The sequence below is a fragment of the Diadema antillarum genome, unplaced genomic scaffold, assembly GCF_040938485.1.
Source record: "Diadema antillarum isolate AM-2024a unplaced genomic scaffold, OU_Dant_1.0 seq00000641_RagTag, whole genome shotgun sequence".
Taxonomy (NCBI): domain Eukaryota; kingdom Metazoa; phylum Echinodermata; class Echinoidea; order Diadematoida; family Diadematidae; genus Diadema; species Diadema antillarum.
Genome location: NW_027271555.1, coordinates 23,186 through 29,327, shown reverse-complemented (window position 1 = coordinate 29,327; position 6,142 = coordinate 23,186).

Below are 6,142 nucleotides of genomic sequence, written 5' to 3'. Positions count from 1 at the left end.
CTGAGAAAACTAAGTTAATGTTTTTTGGCTCCCCCCCCCCAAAAAAAAAAAAAAAAAGAGAAAAATAAAGTACCTGTGATAATGTATAATTATATTGTTTGATATTTGGGGTAATATTAGATTCACAATTATTGTTTAATTATCATATTCTCTATGTATGTGGAAAGATATCTCGAGCAATCGGATGCATTCACCGTATAAAAAAATACCCCCAAAATGTTAATCAATTACACCATGCATGTTGATTATTGCTGTACGACATGGGGAAGTTGTTCTAAAAACAATGTGCAAAAGTTACAAAGGATGCAGAATAAATATGCGCGATTAGTGATTGATGTTGAGTGTTATACACCTCAGTCATGCCAGTGCTCACTGCTTACCACATTAAACTGGCTCTCTATTGAAGAAAGAATCAAGCTACAATAATGTATACTCACCTTCAAAATCCTTCATAATCTGGTACCTACCTATTCAAACCCTTTGATTAATTCTTATTCTGCCAAGTACTACAGAAGACGGTATTCTCAGCATAGCACTCTATCAATACCTTAAATACCTGAAAACCGAATATAAGAAACGTTCCCTTTCTTACACCACCGGTAGCTCCCTTTTCAACAAACTTCCCATTATTGCAGTACAACTGTCTTCGTCTCTGAATATATTGGAAGCAAATAGTTTAAGATTTATCCGCACACTTTAATTCTTTTTCCAGTGAATCCAACAGTACCTATATAGTTTTCTTTTCTTTGTCACACCCACTTGACATTTTTTTCAAGTGGTTACCCTCCCCTTCTCCTAGTTGCTAAGGCCCTATACCGTTGATTACAGTATGTAACAGAAATGTAGTTAAGTTTATTTTTTTGTGTATGCCATTGTTCTGTACAGTTTGTGTGAATCATGTTACAATAAATGTACAGTATGTAGTTTTCATCTTATTTTGTGTATAGATATACAGGGCGCCACTGTAAAGCAGTTAGCAAACTAAATGTGCCTACCCTATATCTTAAAAAATATGAATGGAAGAATAGATACATTCTTTTCTCAACATTGTGATTATTCCTTGTTTTTTATGTCCCTTTCCTAATTTGTTTATTTTTATCCATGCCCTCTTCCATTTTATACTTGCTAAATATGTCATATAGTTGGTTAAAAGTATTCAGTCAGTTGCTGAATATTACTTGTTATGTTTGTTGTGATTATGAGGATCGAGGGTCTTCTATAGATGACGTGAATAGATGATGTCATGCCCTCACAATTTGCCATACGCTGTGCATATAAAATCAATGGAATTTCCCGTTTTTGATCAAATGCAATTATGCCCAGTCTCAAGTCCTGATATATTTTACTGATGATTATCTTGAAGTACCTTTGTAGTATGTTTAATTCATGTCTGTGTGTTACATGGTCACAGCCTGTTTATTCTGAAGAAGTATCACTGCTTTGTAATTTATGTACCAATCTGGTGCATGTAGAATGTATTCCTAATTTTTCACTCGATGATTTTGAAAAACTTGGTGAAAGTGAAAGATTATCCTGGTATTGTCATGTATGCATTGGTAAAGAATTACCTTTTAATATGCACTCCTCTGATACTGATTTTTATAATGCAATAAATACTTTTTTTTAAATTCTGAAACAATGCACTCTCATCAATCAGACTTTTGTTGTGTTGACAATGATATCAAGGATTTTTTGAAGGAAGATGTGGATAGTGAGACTTCAAAATATTTTACCCCAGCTGATTTTAGTGCATTTTATAATTGTAAATATAAAAAATAATTTTCTGTTTTTCATATGAACTGCAGGAGTTTACCAAAACATTATGAAGATATTACACTGTTATGGGATTCTCTTGAGTGTTCTTTTAATGTTATTGCATTGACAGAAACTTGGTTAGATTCTAGCAATGCAAAATGTTATTCTTTTTCCCCAAACGTGCGCTAAACGTTCGCGAGAATGTCTCAAAAGGTACGTGAACAGTTTGCTATTATGTACGTCGTAAAATGATCGGAAAAACTTCGCAGATTTCGCGTAACATACGCGAGACATTCTCCGAAGTTTCGGAGTCTGTTTGGGGTTTCACGAACATTTTGCGAACATCGCGCGTGTCTTGCGAAGGTCTTGCGCATATGACGAAGCTTTAAAGACACTTTCGAGAACAATTCACGAGCAAATCACGACCAAGTGTGCGGAAAAGGTTTGCAAAAGATTTCAAACTTTTTTGAAATTCTCGCCGAAGTAAAAACGACATTCGCGAACAATTGACGACGCTTCCGAACCCTCACGTTCGTTTGGCGATCTTTTGCAGACTAAAATGCGAATGCTGGATTTTGCCATTCGCACCCTTAGGGTGGGATTTCACGGAGCACGCGAACGATTTGCGAAGGACGCGAATGGCAAAATCCAGCATTCGCATTTTAGTCTGCAAAAGATCGCCAAACGAACGTGAGGGTTCGGAAGCGTCGTCAATTGTTCGCGAATGTCGTTTTTACTTCGGCGAGAATTTCAAAAAAGTTTGAAATCTTTTGCGAACCTTTTCCGCACACTTGGTCGTGATTTGCTCGTGAATTGTTCTCGAAAGTGTCTTTAAAGCCTCGTCATATGCGCAAGACCTTCGCAAGACACGCGCGATGTTCGCAAAATGTTCGTGAAACCCCAGACTCCGAAACTTTGGAGAATGTCTCGCGTATGTTACGCGATATCTGCGAAGTTTTTCCGATCATTTTACGACGTAATCGCAAACTGTTCGCGTACCATTTGAGACATTCTCGCGAACGTTTAGCGCACGTTTGGGGGATGCATACCTATACGTTTTCCACAAATAAAAATCGTAGCATACATCTAAACATCAAAGAATCATTAACAACTATAGTAACAAAAGAAATTAAAGACTAGCAAAAGAGAAAGAAATGTTTGATATACAGGTACACAACAAAAAAAAATCGCAGAATACGCTTAAAATTAAAGGGTGTGTACAGTTCTGGTCGAGGTGAAGATTTAGCTTTTAACGTTTTATGAGATATTCAGAAACCACTCTATGAGATGTCAAAGAGCATGCAGTTCTAAGGGGTATCAAAAGTTTATTCGATGAAAATCGGTTTTGAAATGGCTGAGATATCCAAAAACAAGGTGAAACAAAGAGATACTAATAAAATTGGGGCATGTCGCCTTTAATCATTAGCACTTTTTGGGATATCTCAGCCATTTGAAAACCAATTTTCATCAAATAAACATTGAATCCTTCTTAAAATTACATGTTCTTTCATATTTCATAAGAGGCTTTTCATTATCTCACTTAGGAAAGTTCAAAACATGAATCCCTACCTCAACCAGTACTGTACAGTCCCTTTAATCTAAAGTACGTAAAATTTCATTTTAACTATAGAGATTATGTGTTGGAGGAACCGCCAAAAAAAAAAAAAAAAATCAAATGCTTTACTAGTGGAGATAGGTATTAGGAAAAAAATGTAGGCAAGCACATGATAGAGAAATGAGAGAAAAAGAATGGAGAAATAGAGGAAAGAAAAAAAATCAACTCAAGACAGCTTCCACCTCTCCTTGGGTACATTTTCTCCAATGATTATTGGAAATTTTTTGTTGTTCGCATTTCCGTCGCGTGTTCTTCGTGTACGTAACATGCTGTACTTTAGCACTGATACACACGACATTCGCACATACGTCGTGGAAACTTCGCACAAATTGCGCAAGAATAGTTTTCGGCTTCATTGTCGGAACACATTCGGAGAAAAACTTTTACGAATGTTGGATTTTGTCATTCGCGTCCTTCGCAAATCGTTCGCGTGCTCCGTGAAATCCCACCCTTAGGAGAACCAATAAGGATATCTATCTAAGGAGACTCGGAATGGAAATCATTTTGATATTTACGTCTCTTGTATAGCTTTTGATGAATTCATCGCACGCTAGCTGTATGTGATAATGACTGCCGTTGTCTAGGTTCTATGCTTTATAATGTCATACATGATTATTATTATGATCATTGTCATAACATTCTTAAACAATAGATTCAACTCAAGTGTATTTCATGCATGTGTTTATGCATACAATTTTGTTTTATAGTAAAACCATAAATACGATGTCTCATTTGTATATAGATCATGAAAACAGTGGGAGTTTTGAATCATGATTTGAAAATAGAATAATGCGTCCCTTTTGATCAAGAAGTGTCACTGAGAAGCGATGAGGATAATCATGTAAGAAGATTCGGAATGGAAGTCATTTTTGACATTTACGTCTGTTGTAGCTTTCGATAAACTCATCGCATGCTATAGCTGTATTTAAAAATGATTTTCGTTGCTTACTTGAAAAGATACTAAAGCACGACATTTTTCAACAATCAATAACATGAAATCGTCTGTGTGTATACAACATCAAAGTGGGATGTCTCAAACACTGCTCGTGTTGGTTTATTACTTTTATATATATACCTATATAATATATTCTATAAAATTATATGCATGTGTGTGTGTGTGAATGCGTATATATAAACCGCATGACTTTATACTCATTGCAAGTATGGAGAGTTATTTGTTTATGCATTTCATATATATATATATATATATATATATATATACACGTATATATATCTGTCTTTCTTTCTGTGTTCTCGAAAAACCTCAGACGAGCTTGTACTTCGGAACCTTTGATACATCTGCATCATATATTTGTTTTACATCAATCTTAGAGAAAACTTGTAGTGTCGCTGTATTCCTCGTAGTATAAAGTATGAATTATTAAGAAAAAAGACATTCTGAAAAGATATATAATTATACTGGCTCTCGATCGCCTTTAGAGATTTAATCATTATTGCGTTTTCGTCATATTCTAAAGAAATTTAATCTAGCTCTGTGTCCGAATGTAATAATTATCATCACGACCTCCCCTTCAGTAGCATGAGAGAAAACTATTACCAATGTGTCTTGAGGTGACTTTACGGTGTATGTTAAATTGTTTGAGAAACAAACAGATAAATTTATTTTCATTGTAATCCTGCACATTGTGCTGTTTACTTTTCAATGGTCAGAAGATATCGCAGGGCCATTTTCTTAGCTTTTCTTTTCTTTTTAAATCAAAATATCGCCGAATCAAGCTGAGTTTGGATCAAGTAATCATAATCACATGAAGTAAACTTTGTTTGGTGTGACCCACGTCGCAAAAAAAAAAAAATCATTTGGAATCGGGCATGTAGACAAGAGAACAGCGACAAAAACAACAACTTCATAACTTCAAACGTATAGTAGACTTGCCCTTTTTATGTGTGTACGTCACGAATTCGACACCTACGAATCATGCAGTCACGGAGTCATACAGCCCATGAGTCATATCAACAACCCATGAGTTCTACTCTTAGCAAATAAGGTCCATGAGTCCGACACTAGACAAACAATCAAGGTCCACGAGTTCGACGCTATATAATTAAGCACACAATGCCCATGAATTCGACACGAAGCCAAAACAAGGCCCATGTATACGAAACCGACACATTAAGTTTTTACGTAGTGTCGAACTCATGGGTTTTTTTTTTTTTTTTTTTTTTTTTTGCTTAGTGTCGGACTCATGGGCCTTTTTTTTTTGCCTATAGTGTAGAACTCGTGTGCTACATGACTCGTGGGTTGTGTAACTCATGGACCTTTATGGTTGAACTCGTGGGCCGTATGACTTGTGTGTATACTTTTGTAATGCTCCAAACGCGCCGTAAATTTTTTATGTTAGTCATGTGTTAATGAATCTGAATTCAGCAGGCATTCAAAAATTCAAAATAGGCCTATGCACATAAGGAGGGAATAATGTGCGAGCTGTGTTTTGCATGTTTGTGAATGTACGTGTGTGTGTGCGCGTGTGTATGCGTGTGTGTTTGCCTTTACTGCCTCTGTCAGACAATCACGTGCCGCCATCAGAACATAGTCGTGTAAGATAGTATGACCCCATTCTTTCAGGTAATAAGAGACTCACAGATGCATCCATACATCTCAGTTCATTGCGACTCAATGAATGGTCAGAGATATGGTAACATTTTTATGTTATTCAGTGGGAATTGTAAAACAAACGTGTATATAGTACACTGATTAGAGCGACATTTATTTGTATTTGCGTGTGAGTGCTTGTGCTTTATCAACCAAAATCG